The sequence below is a fragment of the Notechis scutatus genome, chromosome 13 (genome assembly GCF_049901735.1).
Source record: "Notechis scutatus isolate UNSWTSFEM ecotype Mainland chromosome 13, rNotScu1.2, whole genome shotgun sequence".
Classification (NCBI taxonomy): Eukaryota; Metazoa; Chordata; class Lepidosauria; order Squamata; family Elapidae; genus Notechis; species Notechis scutatus.
Window position 1 is genome coordinate 9,435,165 of NC_142021.1, and position 19,919 is coordinate 9,455,083.

The 19,919-nt window shown below is 46.8% G+C and overlaps 1 protein-coding gene across 2 annotated transcripts in view; it reads right to left on the reverse strand.

Moving 5' to 3' along the window:
• MMP17 (matrix metallopeptidase 17) overlaps positions 1 to 19,392 on the reverse strand; it is an 87,048-nt gene extending 67,656 nt beyond the window's left edge. The window contains exon 1 of one of the 2 annotated variants that reach the window (XM_087942959.1): positions 18,573 to 19,392. The gene's annotated coding sequence lies outside the window, so the exon portion shown is untranslated. The remainder of the gene's footprint in view (positions 1 to 18,572) is intronic. The other variant, XM_087942961.1, reaches the window with a different exon arrangement.
• Between the last annotated feature and the right edge of the window lie 527 nt (positions 19,393 to 19,919).

A 19,919-nucleotide genomic window follows, 5' to 3' on the forward strand; every position in this document is an offset into this window, starting at 1 on the left:
TTGATTGGTTTCCAACTATTGCTTCTTGTCCTGCCTTCAAGTGCTTCGGAGAATAGTTGACCCTCTCTTTGTGGCAACTCTTAGATATTGGAACACTGCTATCATGTCTCCCCTAGTCCTTCTTTTCATTAAACTCAACATACCCAATGCTTGCAACTGTTCTTTATATGTCTTAGCTTCCAGACCCCCTAATCCTCTTTGTTGCTCTTCTCTGCACTCTTTCCAGAGTCTCAACATCTTTTTTTATATTCGAGTGACCCAAACTTGATGCAATATTCCAAGTGTGGCCTTCCAAAGACATACACTAATACTAATAATAAATAATAAATGAATACATTACTAATACTTCATGTGATCTTGGCAACCCTCATTCTGTAATCTAATTTGCCTCAAAGGGAACAAAGACGTGGAAACAATCAAAACCCCGATGTGGCTACAAAGCAAGCATCTCCATTATGAGAATGTACCAGAAGAACCCCTGCATTTCAGACAATTTAAAGACCCTTAAAAGCAACTTGGGCAGGTTTATGTGTAAGACAGATGGCTTTACGTGTGGATCTTTGTAATCCTTAATGGTTCCACAAAAGGCGACTACCCATCAGAATATACTTATCGGGGAGCAGAGCCTGGCCTTTTGAGTTGTGTTTCCTGGTGAAACAGATTATTGTCCAAGGGTGAAGTAGGTTCCGAAACAGCCCTTCACAGAAGACAAGCACAGGCCTGGCTATCCACAGCGAACATAACAGTGCAGGAAGCCTTGTGCAACAAATCACAGCAAAATCAAATTTGCTTTTTTCCCTTCTTTGGTCAGATTTATGACTCCACTCAGACCCAAAGAAATATGTTTTCGATCTGAAAATAGATGTTGCCCCTCAAGACTCTTCAATCCAAGTTCAATCGTGGACAGTCGCTTGTCTGAAATGGTATAGGATCTCCTGCTTAAGCAGCGGGCTGGACTAGAAAACCTCCAAGATCCCTTCCAACTCTGTTCTGATTGATTGAAGACTGTCCGGATTCTGGCAGTTACCCCTATTTAAATTTTAACGTTTCAGTGCTTTGCTACGTTTAGCTCCTGTTACCTTGTAAGCTGTCTAGAGTTATTTGACAGTGCGATGGGCAGCATATAAATATAAATTTACTAAATAAATATAAATCCAAAAAAATATATAGGCTTACTACAAATGGAATATATAGATTGAATAAATGTGAATAAATAATGAAAGTAATAAATAAATGCATATAAATGCATATACATTTAATAAATAAAATATTTGTTGTACGCTGCCCAGAGTTGCTTGCTAGTGAAATGAGTGGCTATATAAATTAGGTGCATGAATGAAAGAATAAATATCAGTCCTGGTGGTTTTGGAATATCATTTGGTAAAACAAAACAGATGTCAGGATTCCAGCAGTTACCCCAATTAAATCATGAGTCTCGAGCCAAACTTCCAAAACTTCAAAAGGATTTTTGGGGAGTTAACATGTCCGGCACTGCCTGGGTGTAGCCAACTCTGAGAAACATCATTCATTGTCACCCTTGACCCTGGTTTTCCCTCCACCCCTCTGGGTGTATCATAATTCATATTCTCCAACGGGACACATCCATAGCCAAGAGTCATCAATCATGCTCTCCAGGTAGAATTTTGCACGGCAGAAACTTCAGTTTTTTAAATAGCCAATCGCATAGATTTCGCCCAGCATCACAGAACTGGAAATGGTTGTTTATATCTCATTCCCTCTGGCTGGACAAGAAACCACATGCTTTAATTTAGCTGAGATGTGGCCATCAACCTTGAATTTCCAGGTATACACAGGCAGTCCTCGACTTACAACCGTTCATTGAGTGACCGTTCAGTGTTACAACAGCATTGGAAAATTGACATATGACCGTTTTGCACACTTACGACCATGGCGGCCTCGCCATGGTCACATAATCGCAATTCAGATGCTTGGCAATTGACTCATCTTTATGACGGTTACGTGATGCTCTTTTGCGAACTTCTGACAAGCAAAGTCAATGGGGAAGCCAGATTCACTTAACAACCAGGTTACTAACAACAATTACTGCAGTTCACTTAACAACGGTGGCAAGAAAGCTCATAAAATGGGGCAGAACTCACTTAACAAAATGAGCAACAGAAATGTAGTGCTCCCTCGTGGTCCTACGTCGAGGAATATCTGCCTATCCTCATTCTCCTTCTCTTGGTAAACATTAACCAATCATTAACACCTTTGACTTAATTGTTAAGAACTAATTCATACCATCGGCATCTCTAGATGGATCTCGACAGACTTGAACACTGGGCCCTATCTAACAAAATGTAATTCAATGTAGAGAAAAGGCAAGAAAAATCAAAAGGACAGATATAGACTGGATGAAACCAGGTTCAATAGCAGTAACTGTGAGAAGGGATCTTGGAGTCTTAATGGACAACCAGTTAAATATGAGCCAGCTGTGTGCAGCAGCAGCCAAAAAAAGCCAATGCAATCCTAAGTTGCATTAACACAGGGATACAATCAAGGTCAAGGGAGGCACTAATACCACTCTATAAAGCCTTAGTAGGGTCTTCAGTGCCTTTTGGAAAAGTATTAGTGAGGGTACCATTCTAATCTCTGGGGGAATGATGTTCCAGAGAGACGGAGCGATCATGGAGAAGACCCTTCTTCTGGGTCCCACCAGATGTTTCTCCCTCAGGGGCGGGACCCACAACATTCCCTGTCTCCTTGCTCTAATGGGTCAGGTGGATGTGACCGTCAAGAGACATTCTCTCAGATAACCCGGTCCCAAGCCATGAAGGGCTTTAAAGGTAACAACCAGCACCTTGAATTGCACCCAGAAGCCAATCGGCAACCAATGAAGCTCCTGCAGGAGACGTGACACATGTGCACACTGGGGGTCTGCATAAAACCACGAGGGCCGCTGCATTTTGCACCAACTGGAGCTTCTGGATGCTCTTCGAGGGCAGCTCCATGTAGAGCGCGTTGCAATAATCAAGATGGGAAGTGTCCAGGGCATGAGTGACTGTGAGTAGGGACCACGGATCCAGGAACAGGCGTAACTGGTACACAACCCGCAGTTTTGCAAAGGCCCTCCTGGCCACGACTGCCACCTGCTCTTCGAACAGGAGTCATGAGTCCAGGAAAACCCCAAGGTTATGCACAGGGTCTGTTTGGGGTAGTGCCACCCCATCCAACACTAAAGCTGGTAATTCTCCCTGAACCAATGAACCCCAAACCCAGAGCCATTCGGTCTTGCAAGGGTTTAGTTTCAACCCGTTGCTCCCCATCCAGCCCCTAACAGCCTCCAGGCACTGCGAGAGGGAGGACGCATTACCTAAAAGGTCCCTTCCAACTCTATTAATCTATTATCTGTTATGAAAGATGTCATTTCCTAGGAATGTCAGCATTTCTTCTCCTATTTAGGCCAACTTGTATTGTCTGCGGCAAAAATATCAGTGGCGACAACGACAATCTAAATCTCAGTGGCTTTGCTGGAGGACCTTCTCAGATCTTGAACCCAGAGCCATCTTTTGCTTCGACTGAGAAGGAAAGGAACCTCAAGCAAGCCGACTCAGTTCCTTTCCTCTCTTTTTTTTTACCTACCGACACCAAATCGCTCAATTCTTAGATCTGGAAACCACAGCGGATCCTCTTAAAAAAAAAAACCATCAACAGTCAATAATTCACCCCTCCTTTCCTTCATTTATACTCCTGTGTGTTCTCATGGGGAGGGAAACGTCCCAAGGAACTCTGAAATCTGCCTGCTTTTAATGCGATTTGAAAGAATGAGAGAATTTGTGGACAAAAAAAGGGATTGTTTTGCTCTATCCATGCTTTCTTTCTCCATCATCGTTCCCACCTGGTTCGCTCTTAAGTTGCTAGTGGGATCGGCGACCCTGCTGATTTCAGCAGGAAAATGTGTTTATCCGTAGAAATCCAAGGATATCCAGCCAGATACTTCAAAGAAAAGTACAAATGTCTCTCTCTCTCTTTTTTTTCCTCTTAAATGACAGCTCATTATTTTTTTCTCCCCCCCCCCCCCCATTCTCTCTTTTTATCCCCAGAAAAGCAATGAGAAACATGTTTGGAGATCATCCCAAGAGGTGTTCTGAGGTGAAGGGAGCGGGGGATCACACCGCGTTCAGATTCCAGATTAAAAGAGTGGGAAGGGACCTTGTAGGTCATCTAGTCCAATCCCTTGCCCAAGCAGGAGACCCCCACACCATTTCTGTCAGATGCAGTCCAGTCTCTTCATGAAAGCGTCCGGGATGAAGCTCCCACAACTTCCGAAGGCAACTTCTGTTCCATCGGTTGATTGCTCTCACTGTCAGAAAATTCCTCCTTATTTCTAAGTTGAATCTCTCCTGGATCAGTTTCCATCCATTGTTTCTTGTCTGGCCTTCAGGTGCTTTAGAAAATAGCTTGATCCCTTCCTCCTCTCTGTGGCAGCCCCTCAAATATTGGAAGACCGCTATCCTGTCCCCCCTTCACGAGACTAGCCATGCCCAGTTCCTGCAACCCTTCTTCATATGTTTTTGTCCCCAGTACTGTGAAACCATCCCGTATTTTCTTTACACTGGTGTTTCTCAAACTTTCAGGCAACTTTAATCAACCAGCTGTGGCCTCTAAATGAACACTTTCTTTCTCACGTCAATAAAAAAAAAAAAAAAAAACAGCCCTGCCAAATAGACCATTCCAGTCTGTCCTATCAGCTGAATGGCCTGGGTACCATTGCCAAATATTTTTTCAGCCAATGAGAAAGAGAGTCTTTTAGGGTCTCCTCTTCCTCCCTCCCCCCCACCCCCAGCAAAGAACACAAGGACCCTCTGGCTTGTTGTAGACGCTTGAAAGATTGGATTTTGAAAAGTAGCTGTCCATAAGCCTTTGCAGCTTTGCAAAGCCTCACAAGATGCATTGGTGGAGATGAGCGGAACTCGCCGATGGGTCTGATTGAAGGATGGATGGAGCCCTTCTTGGGCGCTTGCCAACTCTTTATGTATGTATGTATGTATGTATGTATGTATGTATGCATATATATATATGTATATATGTGTATGTATGTATGTATATATATATATATATAATGTATGTATGTATGTATGTATGTACATATGTATGTGTATGTATATGTATATATTTATATATATGTATGGTATTCAGCTTTGTTCGGGTATTTACCCACGTCATTATAGTTGTGCTTTTCAAGTTGTAGCAACGTTTCGGCAGAATCTCATCTGCCATCATCAGGCTTCTGTATTGTGTTCGTCTGTGAGTCAGACTTTCACAGCCGTTTCTGTTTTAAATTTGGGGCTAGCCTACTGCTGTGCCAGAATGGTTTTTTCTTCATCCTGATTGGTTGGGAGTCTTGGTCTGTGTTTATTGGTCTTGGAGTTTGCTGCGTTCTGCTTGATTGGTATTTCTAATATCTTCTGTCTGTTTTGTGGCTTTTTTTGTCTTGATTGGCTGGCAACGTCTGACTCACAGTCGAACACAATACAGAAGCCTGATGATGGCAGATGAGATTCTGCTGAAACGTTGCTACAACTTTAAAAGCACAACTATAATGACGTGGAAAAATACCCGAACAAAGCTGAATACCATACATGTAAGTACCCGCGAAAACTTAAGAAAACATTTATATATATGTATGTACATACGTATGTATGTATGTGTATGTATATGTGTATGTATATGTATTTGTATATGTATATAATTATTATTTACAACTATTAGTATACAACACAGTGCAACTATTTTGGCGTTACATTTGCCATACATACAAAAATATTACTAGACCATTAACATTCAGATTATTGATGCAATATTTACTTTTTGATTTTATTCATCCTGGCTATTTTTGTTCCGACCTTCCCTTCTTTTTTGCAACCACTGATAAAACTCATTCCATGTTTCATAATGCTCTGATTCCCCTTCGTTTTTCATGTCTAAGGTTAGTCTATCCAATTCTGCACAAGCCATTATTTTCCTTATTATCTCTCTTTCTGGTGGTATGATTTCATTCTTCAAAATATTGTGCGTATATCATTCTCGCCGCTGTCAATTCATGAAATATGCAATACCTTTTCCTATAGCCTTCTGTCATTATTCCCAAGAGAAATAATCCTGGTTCAAATGGAGTTATGCTCTCCCACCACTTGTTCCACCCATTGTCTGTATCAATCTCCAGTATTTTCTTGCATGGTTACACGTCCACCGCGTGTGATAGAATGGTACCTAGTAAGTCCTTGCACTCCCAGCATTTTGGGGATAGGTTTTTATACGTTTTTGTCAAGCCTTGCCAACTCTTGAAGGCATAGCTGAGCCAGGCACTAAAGTCAGCAGAACAGATCGCTGAGGCTGACATCTTGAGAAGGAAGTTGCACTTGGCAAAAAGAAGTTGCACTTTGCAAAAGAAAAAAAAAAAGAAAAAAAAAGGATTGGAAAAGCAAACAGTTTTGCCAGGAAAGGTTTAGAAGAACCAATGGAAGGTCTCTTGAAGAAAAGGTAACTCCAATGGAGTCGGAAGAGACTTTGGAGGTCTACTCCAAGCTCTCTGCACGACCGAAATTAGATTCCCTGTTTTAAAAATAACATAATCTTGGGAGTTAGAGTGTGTGGAGCCTTGGACTAAATAAATATAAATAAATAAATAAAACAGTTCATTGGAAAAAGCGACTTATGGCCGTTTGTCAGAGTTACAACCTTTGCAGCATTCCCATGGTCGCGTGATCAAAATTCAGAGGCTTGGCAACTGGATCATACTGGTTCTATATCACGTGACCTCCTTTTGCGACCTTTGGACAAGCAAAGTCAACGGGGAAAGCCAGATTCAACTTGGTGGTTTTCTTGCAGGCATTTCATTACCCAAACCAGGTAACCTCATCAGGGCCCAGAAGGGGGTGAGATTTGCTCCCTCTTTATAGACGAAACTAAAACAAGCCCCTCTCTCTTCTGGAACTGATGATGCTGCCTAGTTGGGTGATGAAATGTCTGAAAGAAAATAACCAAACTCAGAGAATACCAAGGACTCCATCGTCGTCGTTGTCATCCTCCTCCTCCCCCCCCCTCCCCCTCCTCCCCCCCTCCCCCTCCCCCTCCACAAACCCCTCTCCCTCCTAGCACTGATGATGTTATCTAGTTTGGGCAATGAAACGTCTGTAAGAAAACCACCAAGCTCAAAAGAGCCCCAAGGACTCCTCAAAATGAATTTTCTTGTCTCCCATTCCCGGGTAAGAAACCTGGCCCGATTTATTTCCCTTTTGTATTAAATCTTGGCTGCAAAACCTCGGGCTTATATTGCAGGCTGTATTTTAAGTTAGACCTGAATGTCTTAGTTGGAAGAAATACTCAATGATAGCAAACAGCATTATTTATTAAAGAAACTGGGGGGATTTCTATGGTATCCCAAGGCAAAAAGAAAGAAAGAAAGAAAGAAAGAAAGAAAGAAAGAAAGAAAGAAAGAAAGAAAGAAAGAAAGAAAGAAAGAAAGAAAGAAAGAAAGAAAGAAAGAAAGAAAACAGTGGCTCAGTAATGGCTATATTAGTCAAGGTATTATTCTCCTCTGCTTTCTTTCTTTCTGTTTTTAAAAAATGTTTCTGTATAATTTTGGTGAACCGTTGCCTCCCCACACTATGAGGGCAGCCAAATTTACACAACAATGGCAAATTCCATCTATTTGAAAAGACACCAATTGTAGAGAGTGTTTTGAAAGATTTTATAGATCCGACAGCAGAACGTGGGACAGAGCCAGGAGAGAAAAAAAATGATACAGGTTCGTCCTCGACTTACAACGGTTCATTTAGTGACCGTTCAAAGTTATGACGGCAGTGAAAAAAGCGACTTTTGACCATGTTCATTCACACTTATGACCATTGCAGCATCCCCATGGTCACATGATCCAAATTCGGATGCTTGGCAACTGACTCGTATTTACGATGGCTGTGGTATCCCGAGGTCCAAGCCAAGTCAATGGGGAAGACAGATTCACTCAACAACCATGTTACTAATATAACTGTTCTGACCTGGGCTTCCTTAGAAAGCATAAAACACAATCTTAGTCCCGGCAAAACCTCTTTTATTTCCATGGCTGTGAATTACGTCTATCACAAGACCTAAAACGAACCCCTAACATCAAAAAATGTCATCAAAAAAAGCACAACAAAGAATTTTCTTCCTGTGCCAACTCAGAAAACTCAAACTGCCCAAGGAGCTGCTGATCCAGTTCTCCAGAGGAATGAATGAGTCTGTCAACTGCACCTCTATAACTGTCTGGTTTGGCTCTGCAAAGACACAGACTCCAGAGAATAATTAGGACTGCGGAAAAAACAGTGGCTACCAAGCTGTCTTCCATGAAGGACCTGTACATTGCATGAGTCAAAAAGAGGGCTGGGAAAATATCTACGGACCCCTCACATCCTGGACATAAATTGCTTCAATTCCTACCCTCAAAACGACGCTATAGGGCTCTGCACACCAGAACAACTAGACACAAGGACAGTTTTTCCCCGAACGCCATCACTCTGCTAAACAAATAATTCCCTCAACTCTGTCCAACTATTTACAAAGTCTGCATTACTATTACTATTAATCTTCTCATCACTCCTTATCACCTATCCCTTCCCACTTGTGACTGCATGACTGTAACTTTGTCACTTGTATCCAAATGATTTATATTGACTGCTTCCTAGTATTTGATTGCTTATTGTACCCTGTGAGTATCATTAAGTGTCGTACCTTATGATTCTTGACTCTTGACTCTTGACGAATGTCTCTTTTATTTTATGTACACTGAGAGCATTTGCACCAAGACAAATTCCTTGTGCGTCCAATCATACTTGGCCAATAAAGAATTCTATTCTATTCTATTCTATTCTATTCTATTCTATTCTATTCTATTCTATTCTATTCTATTCACAAACAGTCTTTCAGGGGAATGTTTATAAACACCCACCTTATTGCACTTGGAATGCTCCCAGATAACTAATCGCCAAATGCAGGGCAAAGCCAAACTTGACACAGAGTCAAACAGAACTTTTCAAAGCTTGGATCGACCAGACGAACTAATTGCTTCCTGCAAAAGCTCCCATCCCATTCTCTCCTCTTTTATGTCCCATGGGAGGGGCCAATCATCTCCAAGGTGTGGCCTTACTCCGGAGTCGACCCTGCTTTCTCAGTTGTTCTTGTCTTCTGGTAGCCCTACACATGCGTAGGCTGGGAACCGGTTCCAGAAATTCCCTTGCCTCACTGCCGTCTGAGTCTGAAGGCAGCTGATGCCAGCCTGCCCTGGTCCCATCTCTGCCTCCAATGCAGAGCCCTTGTCCAAGCCCTCCTCAGCCTCCAAGATTGGCTCAGGTTCCTCCCCAACCTCCTTACTACTGTCCGACTCTGCTGCTGACCCCGTCAGCCACCGGCGCGCCACAACAATAACAAATGCAGTGATTCACTTAACAACTTCAGGAAGTCAGGTCTTCAAATGGGGCGAACCTCACTTAACACACGTCTCATTTAGCCCCAGAAATTCTGGGCTCCATTGTAGCTGTAAGTCGGCAATAATATCTGTTTGTAATACCTGTATTACAAACGTAAACCTTTTCATGGGTCTACTAGTACTTTTTCATGGGTCTACTACTTCATCATTTCACCAAAGATACGCCATAACCCGTGACGACAACGCTGGTTGACTCTCTTCCTGGATAAACAGCATGCATTTTTAACAAACATTCCTCCCACTAACGTTTCCGATTTGCAGATGTGCACAACACACATGTTTGCGATGCTAAACGTCGCATTCCATTCTTCCTTCCAAGTCTCCCCAGAGGCAGAAAGGCATGGTTGCTTGTTTTTGCCAACACAATTTGTGCAGCTGTAACACATCCCTGTAGCATTTTTTTTTCCAACGGGCTAGTTTACATCGTCCCTAAACCCCTTCCCTCCCCAATCAAAGGCTCACAGTTGCTTTTACAGATTATAGATTAACAGAGTTGGAAGGGACCTTGGAGGTCATCTAGTCCAACCCCCCCTCCCAAGCAGAAGACCCTACACCATTTCTGACAGAAGGCAGTCCAGTCTCTTCTTGAAAGCTTCCAGTGATGAAGCTCCCACAACTTCTGAAGGCAACTTCTGTTCCTTGGGTTGATTGTTCTCCCTGTCAGAAAGTTTCTCCTTATTTCCAGGTTGAATCTCTCCTTGGTCAGTTTCCATCCATTGTTCCTTGTCTGGCCTTTAGGTGCCTTGGAGAATAGCTTGACCCCTTCCGCCTCTCTGTGGCAGCCCCTCAAAGATTGGAAGACTGGTATCCTGTCTCCCCTTCTCTTCCCTAGACTAGCCCTGCCCAGTTTCTGCAACCGTCCTTCGTATGTTTTAGTCTCCAGTTCCCTAATTATTCTAGTTGCACTTCTCTGTACTCTTTCTAAACAGAACAGAATAAGAATTGGAGGAACCTTGGAGGTCATCTAGTCCAACTCCCCGCCCACCCAGCAGACCCTACACCATTTCTGACAGATGGCAGTCCAGTCTCTTCTTGAAAGCCTCCAGTGATGAAGCTCCCACAACTTCTGAAGGCAACTTCTGTTCCATGGGTTGATTGTTCTCACCGTTGGAAAATTCCTCCTTATTTCTAGGTTGAAATTATTCCCACTGTCAGAAAATGTCTCCTTAGTTCCAGTTTGAACCTCTCCTTGGTCAATTTCCATCCATTGTTCCTTGACTGGCCTTCGGGGCCTTGGAAAATAGCTTGACCCCCTCAAATATTGGAAGACTGCTATCCTGTCCCCCGGTCCTTCTCATCCCTAGACAAGCCATGCCCAGTTCTTGCAACTGTTCATCGTATGTTCTAGTCTCCAGTTCTGCAAAACCATCCCATATTTTCTTTACACTGGTGTTTCTCAAACTTTCAAGCAACTTGAATCAACCATCTGTGGCCTCTGAAATGAACGAACTTGAAAAGGGATGGACTGCAACACCCAGAATTCCCATCATCAAAGTCCCCCCGGTATGCTGGCTGTGGGATTATGGATGCTGAGGTCCATCCTTTTTTTCAGTCCACCCGTCTCCAGGGCCTCAGGTTGCCAATTTGCCTTATAAGATCACATTCTAAGGAGGCTCTCTTTGGGAGACAGAACACGGTCCTTATACGGCAATTTCCCACCATCCCATCACAAGATGCCTTTTATAATTTTCTGGGATGTTTCACTCAATTACTATCCCTTATTGTTAACTTCACCGAAACAAAGCCTTTAAAAGAAAAAAGGTCATCCAAAAGGTTTTATTGGTAGGGCGAGAGCCGCTTAATCCTGCAGTGATCGGAGCAGAGAAGGAAATTGATCTAGCTTGCTTTTGCCATGCAGGCAGCCACATTCCACAAGAGCTTATCTCTCGATGAACTTTTTCCGATTCTGCAGAGCTCAGGTTTCCCAAACAGAGGGGAAAAGGTATCGGTGGAGAGATTCTGTACTGCTCCAGTTTTGGTGAGGCGGTTTTATAGCACGCAGGCAAACATGCTCACTGTAGGGAGCAAAATGCTTTAAGATATTTGAAGGAAAGTACCCATAGATCCCTCCCTCCCTTCCTTCTTTCTTTCCTTTTCCTTCCTTCCTCATCTCCTTCCTTCTTTATCTCATTGCTTCCCCTTCCTTCCCGTCCCTTCCTTCCTTCATCTCCTCCCTTATCTCCTTCTTTCCCCTTCCTTCCTTCATCTCCTTTCCCCATCTCCTTCCTTCCTTATCTCCTTCCTTCCTGTTCCTTCCTTCATCACCTTTCTTCCCCATCTCCTTCCTTCCCTCTTTCCTTTTCTCCTTCCCTCTTTCCTTTTCTCCTTCCTTCCCTTATCTTATCTTCCTTCCCGTTCCTTCCTTCCTTCATCACCTTCCTTCCCCATCTCCTTCCTTCCTCTATCTCCTTTTTTCCTTCCTTCCTTCCTTCCTTCCTCCTTCCTTCCTTCCTTCCTTCCTTCCTCCCTTCCCCCTCCCTTCCTCCCTCCTCCCTCCTCTCCCTTCCTTCCTTCCTTCCTTCCTTCCTTTCTTCCCTGATTAGGTCTGAGAGTTGGAAAGCCATTTATAGCTCCTCTTCCTCTTGAATGGCCACTTTAATTCACAGAGCTTTGATACTATGCAACCGAAGTGGCTTTAACGGCCCCTAGGGGGCTGCAAAAGCTAGGTTTACATTTTCATGATATAAAAACGGAGGAAAGCCAAACTGTACCTGGAAACTAAGCTGGCTCTGCTTCGTAAGCAAGGCAAGGAGAGCAGAAAAGCTCCCTGAATGCTCTCCAGAAGCCTCTTCCAAGCTCCAAGAGAACCCAGACAATCCCAATTCCAAATGCACTAATTAGAAGATAGCATTTCCAAAAGAGCTTTTCATCCAACAACTATTTTGCCTTCCTTCCTTCTTTCTCTCTTTCTCTTTTTCCTTCCTTCCTTCCTTCCTTCCTTCCTTCCTTCCTTCCTTCCTTCCTTCCTTCCTTCCCTTCCTTCCTTCCTTCCTTTCTTTCCTTCTTTCCCTCTTAAGGGCTGGGGAGTCAGCCTCAGTACAATACCAATTATACTGGCTTTGTACTTTGGCAATGCTATCCTGTGGCCTTCTTGGTGCTTACCTTAATAGATGTTGTAAACCCAATTATGGTGATTGGTTGATGTAACAGGTTAACCCAGAAATAGATAGATCAATATAAAAGATGATAGATAGATAGATAGATAGATAGATAGATAAATAGATAGATAGATAGACAGACAGATGATAGATAGATATAGATATCATAGATAAATAGACAGACAAACAAATGATGGATGACAGATAGATAGGTAGACAGAGATAGATGATAGATACATAGATAGATAGATATCATAGATAGATAGATAGATAGATAGATAGATAGATGTTATATGATGAATGATAGAAAAATATGGATGGATGGATGAACAGACAGACAGACAGACAGACGAATAGACTTAGCGTGATAGGTTAACCCAGCTGATTCCTGGAGAAGGGAGAGTCAACCCTCCAAACTCAGCTGACCCAGTTTTGAAGATCTCCCAGAGATGGGGTATTAAAATTCCCTTTCTCCCCAGAGAAGAACGACAAGAGCAAACCGCTTCCAAAATTGCTGCCAAGGAAGCTATGGAAAATTGCTCACCTCGTACTAAGGCTTCAAAACTGACTTGGAGGCATCAAAACAAGGACCCAGATTGGCGCAGTGATGAAAGGCACTGGGCTAAGAAGCCAGGAGACTGTGAGTTCTAGTCTTGCCTTAACTGCCAAGCTTCCGAAAACCTGGCCAAAAAAACGGCACGGTTGAAAGGATTGGGTTGGATCAACACTACAACCCCAACAGATCCCATGACAAGGCCTTCAAAACTACAATGGAAGGATGGACTCTGGAAAAAGGATGTGACTTTTCGGCTCGACGGTTGGCTCGTTCCCATCAGCAAACTCACCTCAGGGTTGAAATGAGGGGGTGTTCTCTGATCCTTTTCTTGCAGACGTTTCGTGACCCAGCTAGGTAAGACCATCAATCCTAGAAGGGAGTGGGGTTTGTAGAGTGGAGGAGGAGGAGAAGGAGGGCTGGGGCTTGGTGCTCGCTTAGCTTGCTTGTTTTCTTGCAAATGTTTCATTACCCAAACCAGGTAACATCATCAGTGCTAGAAAGGAGTGGGGTTTGGGGAGGAGGAGGAGGAGGAGGAGGAGGAGGAGGAGGAGGAGGAGGAGGAGGAGGAGGAGGAGGAGGAGGAGGATTGTGAGGTCCTTGGTGCTCTCTGATCTTGGCTTTTTTCTTGCAGGTGTTTCATGACCCAAACTAGGCAATATCAGTGCACTGATGATGTTACCTAGTTCAGTTATGAAATGCCTGCAAGAAAACAACCAACTCAGAGAGCACCAAGGATCCCAGTCCTCCTCCTCCTCCTCCCTTCTAGCACTGATGATGTTACCTAGTTGGGTCATGAAACATCTGCAAGAAAACCACCAAACCCAGAGAGCACCAAGGACCCTTCAACCTTCAAGAATAAAGCAGGCATCGAGGTAACACCAAAATGAATGACGCCGGCATTTTCAGTAGTGCCAATGACCATTTATCTTTGAACATTATCACCAGCTCTTTGCCATCAACCCAGCCATGAATATTTCCAGTGACAAGAACAGCAGTTATGAATGAGTCTCAATTATGTTTTTTAAAAAAAGAAGTAATGTACACCAATTGCTTTTCAGCATACCCTACATCTGCAGGGCAACCCACCCGAAGCCACCATGAATAAAATTTCGGCTCAGGGGAGGAGGAGGAGGAGGAGGAGGAGGAGGAGGAGAGGAGGAGGAGGGAGGAGAAGGAGGAGAAGAAGGAAGAAGAAGAAGAAGAAGGAGAAGAGAAGGAGAAGAAGAGAAGAAGGAGAAGGAGAAGGAGAAGGAGAAGGAGAAGGAGAAGGAGAAGAAGAAGAAGAAGAAGAAGAAGAAGAAGAAGAAGAAGAAGAGAAGAAGAAGAAGAAGAAGAGGAGGAGGAGGAGGAGGAGGAGGAGGAGGAGGAGGAGGAGGAGGAGGAGGAGGAGGAGGAGGAGTAACAGGCAAGTGAAGCCATCTGGATTTGCATCAAACTAGCAGTTTTCCGCATCTACATCAGGAGGAGGAGGAGGAGGAGGAGGAGGAGGAGGAGGAGGAGGAGGAGGAGGCAGCATAGTAAATGCACAGCACTAGAACAGAATCACTTAATGATAGCAGTGTGGATTCTTCTCCAGATAAAAGTACCAGCTGCAGAAGTAGATACCTCCAGGGAACACTAAGAGTAGTCTTCCCTTAGGGAATGCTCCCAACCCGTATTAAATTAAGTAGAACTGTGGAACAATCCCCATTCAATATGGGTTCTCATAAGAACTAAAAGTTTTTTTAAAAAATGAACTCAATTTACTTAGCTTGGTGCTATCTGCTCCAAGATTGGAGAACTCATGGTCTTCCAGATGTTGCTGGCATAACAACCTATAGCAGACACTGAAGAATGCTAGGAGCCTCTGGAGGCCCACATATATTCCTTGCCTCTCATAGTATTCCAGTTCACTAACTAGCAGAAGACATTCTCAACTTAGCTATCTTAAGACGCTGGGTGCTCCATAAGCAACCTCATTGTTACGGTTCCTTTCCTCTAGATAGAACATGGTTTTATTTGGGAATTGAAATTATTCCCTATAAGAGAAAATTATGGCTATTTCCATTAGTCCAATCCCTTGGGGAATCTTTATCATAGACCTCAGTTATAGCTTCAAATGATTATGTCCTTGAGCCCAGCAAAATCCACGACTTGTTCCACTTTCAGAACATCTCAATTTGCACTGGTCATTAAAGCTCTCTAGACATCCTTTGTTGTTGTTAGTTGCGAAGTCATGTCCAACCCATTGCGACCCCCTGGACCATGTTCCTCCAGGCCTTCCTGTCCTCTACCATCTTCTGGAGTCCATTTAAGTCACACCAACTGCTTCAGTGACTCCATCTGGCCCCCTCCTTCTCTGCTGTCCCCTTCTTCTTCTATTGCCCTCCATCGTTCCCACCATTACGGCTCTTCTCCAGTGAGTCCTTCCTTCTCATCAGGTGGCCAAAATCTTTGAGTTTCATCTTCAGGATCTGGCCTTCTAAAGGCCAGTCAGGGTTGATCTCTAGGACTGACCAGTTGGATCACCTTGCAGTCCAAGGGACTCGCAGGAGTCCTCTCCAGCACCATACTTGGAGCAAAAATGGTCCACTGGGGAGAAAAGTACTGTCTTTTCCCTCATCTGGGGCCTGCCAAATATCGAGTAACATGGAGGTAAGATGGAGGAGTTCTGCCCATTGTAGAGTCCATGTAATCTGAGTCTCAAAGAGCTACTAAAAGATCAGGATTTGACCCTCTCTAGATTCTCAGGATGTAAAAGGTGTATGTAAAGCACCTAGGGAAGAAAGCTATGGAAAAGCTAGACAGCGTTCTAAAAAGCAGAGACATCCCGTGCCAACAAAAGTGCTGTCAGCGTTCCAGCAACTTGCATTGCAAGTGGGAAAACCATATAGCCTTGACTCTATGCACTTGTCAGCTTTGGAAGCCATATTGAGATTCAATGCTTCCACTTTCTCAGGCTTGTGGCAGCATGGGAGCATCCAAAGCTGACAAGTGCATAGAGTCAAGGCTATATGGTTTTCCCACTTGCAATGCATGGCTGTGAAAGTTGGACCATAAGGAAGGCTGAGCGCCAAAGAACGGAGGCCTTTGAACTCTGGTGCTGAAGAAGACTCCCGCGAGTCCCTTGGACGGCAAGGCGATCCAACCGGTCAGTCCTAGAGATCAACCCTGACTGCTCTTTAGAAGGCCAGATCCTCAAGATGAAACTCAAAGATTTTGGCCACCTGATGAGAAGGAAGGACTCGCTGGAGAAGAGCCGTAATGCTGGGAACGATTGAGGACACAAGAAGAAGAAGAGGACAACAGAGAAGGAGGAGGCTGGAGGGGGTCCCTGAAGCAATCGGTGTGAGCTTCAATGGACTCTTTTTCTAAAGCACCCGAAGGCCAGACAAGGAATAATGGATGGAAACTGAACAAGGAGAGATTTAACCTGGAAACAAGGAGAAACTTTCTGACAGTGAGAACAATCAACCCATGGAACAGCTTTCCCTCGGAAGTTGTGGGAGCGCCATCAGTTGAGACTTTCAAGGAGAGATTGGACTGCCATTTGTCAGAAATGGTGTAGGGTCTCCCGCTTGGGTGGGGGGTTGGACTAGATGACCTACAAGGTCTCTTCCAACTCTGATTATCTGTAATCTGTAATCTAACTCCAGAAGGTGGTAGAGGGCAGGAAGGCCTGGAGGAACATGGTCCATGGAGGTCAACCCTGACTGCTCTTTAGAAGGCCAGATCCTGAAGATGAACCTCAAAGACGTTGGCCACCTCATGAGAAGGAAGGAAGGACTTGCTGGAGAAGAGTCATAATGCTGGGAACGATGGAGAGCAAAAGAAGAAGAAGGGGACAGCAGAGAAGGAGGGGGCTGGATGAAGCAGTTGGTGTGAGCTTCAATGGACTCCAGAAGATGGTAGAGGACAGGAAGGCCTGGAGGAACGTAGTCCAGGGGGTCGCGATGGGTCGGACACGACTTTGCAACTAACCACAATACACCTCTGCCTACCACTCCAGAACGTCAACTTAATCCATAAATCCCAGCAGGAGCAAATGCAACAGTCGATCCTTCCTCAACCAACAGAACAGATCTTCCTGCTCTTTCTGCAGACTTGATCATCAAGACCGAGCCCCATTTCCAACCAGCCGCGGACAAGGACAGCGGGAGCGTCTCCAAATGCTTGTTTGTTACCCCCCCAACCCCCCCACTCCACACCCCACCCCACTCCAAATCAAGAGGAAGCGCTTCCAATTATAAACCCAACATGGTTTAATGGGTTGGGAAAGAAAGGCCGGTCCCACAACAGCCGTTCGGGTGTCAGGAACACGCGACGTGTTGTTTTCGCGGGCCGAGCCATTTCGTCAGCTGCACACACACAAACACACACACAGTGTCCTCCTCTCCCCCCCACCCCCGGAGAAGGTTGCGGTTGTTTTGGTAACCCGGCCCGGGCGAGAGACGGAGGGTTTGGAGGCAAGAAACCCACGGAACTCTCTCCAGATCGCAGGGAAAAGGAGCAAAGCCGCCGTTCCCTTCCGCGTGCGCGAGAGAGCGCCCTCGAGGATAATAAGCCAAAGTGATGAAAAGCCTTTGAGTACCAACTCCAAAGATTCGCAGGGCGCGTTTAAGACCGAGGGAGGATTTCATTTCCCCCTTCCCAGCCTGGAGGCGGAGAACAACCCGACGGACGCTGAGAAAAGTTGAGATAAAAGGAAGGGGCGAGTGTGGGGGCAGGCGAGGAGGACCGCAGCTCCAGAGCAACCTTCTCTCCAAGCCCTGAGAAGAAGACCCTACCAGGGGCAGGGGGCTAGTAGTCATTCCCTTGACCGTTCAACAGGGCTTCCCCTTCGAGTCCCAGGGAAATCGGAAGCCTCCCGGGTGGAATGAGTGGCACTGAAGTTGGGGGCGAGGGGTGCCCCGAAACACGAGAGTCAGAAGGGGGAGAGGGGTACGGGAAGGCAATTCACACCTAGGACTGGTCTCCAGGCTAAAATGCCTCCGGGCTGAGATGCAGGAACCGCAGGGCAAACGGTGTCTCGCCCTCCCTCTGGCTCTGCCAACCAGCTTTTTCTCTCCCCCCTCCCGTTCCTGGAGGAGATCCACCCGTCAACCCCCCCCCCCCCCCCACCCCATCTCAGAAAGGGACGGAAAAATGCTCTCCTTGATCAGCTGCTGACCGCTGGAAGCCACCGGAGGAATGGAACAGCTGTTTTCCTCCAAAAGGGTATACACCCAATCCTCTGTTCCCCCCCAAACTGGAGGGACCCTCGCCAACCCCAGCGGGGTCCCTACGCCCATCGCCCTCTGCCAAGGAGGCAGGGGATGCTGGTGGCGGCGGGGTGGTGGTGTCTTGTGATCGGATGAAGGGGTTTCTCACCGCTGGCCCCAAGCCTTCGCGTAGAAGACGAACCCCCAAACCATCACCCCCAAAAAGAAACGAGCCCCAGGGCTCCACTTACAACTCCCCGCGCCAGGTCCTCGGCGGTAGGGCTGGGGCGGCCAGGGTCCGCCGCGTCGCCAAGCAAAAGGCCAGCATCAGCAACATCTCCTGGGGGGGCACGCAGGGCCGGGACCAACAGCTGCCCAACATCCCTTTAGTCGTCTCCCGCCGCCGCCGCTGCCTGCAGCCGCGGAGCCGCCGCGGAAGGCTGGGGAGGGCGCCGGGCGCCGCCGGCGATCCGCAAAGGGGAAGCAGAGGCGGAGGGCGACATCCGCGGCTTCAGCGCTTGCCGGGGCTGGCGGCGGCGGGGACTGTCGCCGGGGCGGGGGAGCCGCTCTCCTCGCAGCAGAAGCAGCAGAGCAGAAGAAAGCAGCAGCAGCCCCCTCACCTCAAGCCGGGGGCCGTCAGAAGACGAGGACGGGGAGGGGTTGGGAGGCCTGCGGGAGGGGGCTCAGCTGTGCCCGGAGGAGGAGGAGGAGGAGGGGGGCAACGGCGTCGGTTCCAACTTTTCTGGCGCAACCGGTGCGCCCGTCAGGCAGGCAGGCAGGCAGGCAGGCAGGCAGGCAAGCAAGCAGCACCAGCAAAGACGCTCCTTGGAGCGTCTCTAGAGGCGGACTTCTTGGGCGTTGCGAGGAATCCGTCGCCGGCTCTGGATCGCGCCCGGCGGGGAGCGATCCCAAGCCCCCACCCCCAGCCCACCCTACCCAGCTGGGGCTGAGCGTCGCGCCCCGACAGCTGCCCGGAAAAAGAAAGAAAAGAAAGAAAAGAGGCGCGCAGTCGCCACCCAGCAACACCGAGTCGCAGCCGCCGGTCAGCGAAGGGAGCGCAGCTGAGCCGGCGAAGGAGGAGGGCGGAGCGGGGGCGGCGGCGGGGGGAGAGGAGGAAGAGGCGTCTCCGTGGCGGGCCGGGTGGGCCGGAGGGGCGCTGGCGAGCGGGGACGCGCGCTCCCGGCTCGGGCGCGGGGCTCCCTCCCGCGCGTTAAGACGCAGCGCAGCAGCGAGCGGGGGGAATGGAGGATTCCGCGTGCCCGGGGCGCGGGTTGTGCCCCGGAGAGGTTTCTTGGGGTGGGATGGGGCCGCAGAGGACAAGCGTTGGGAGAGAGGGGGACTCTGCGAGATCTAGGCTGGGTCAAGGAGAGGGCCAAGGAGATGCTCCGAGCATCCAAGGAGCGCAAGTCCTTGTCTGGCTGCCTTCAGCGGAGGGGGCCTGGTCCTGTCTCGACTTTGGGCGCTCTCCTTCTCGTTAGAGATTCTCCATCATCCAGGTCAGGTTTGTCCCAAAGGTGTTTCCGCCTCCCCAAGTCTTTCTTGTTTCTCCTTTGAAGACATTTCACTTCTCATCCCAGAAGCTTCTTCAGCTCTGACTG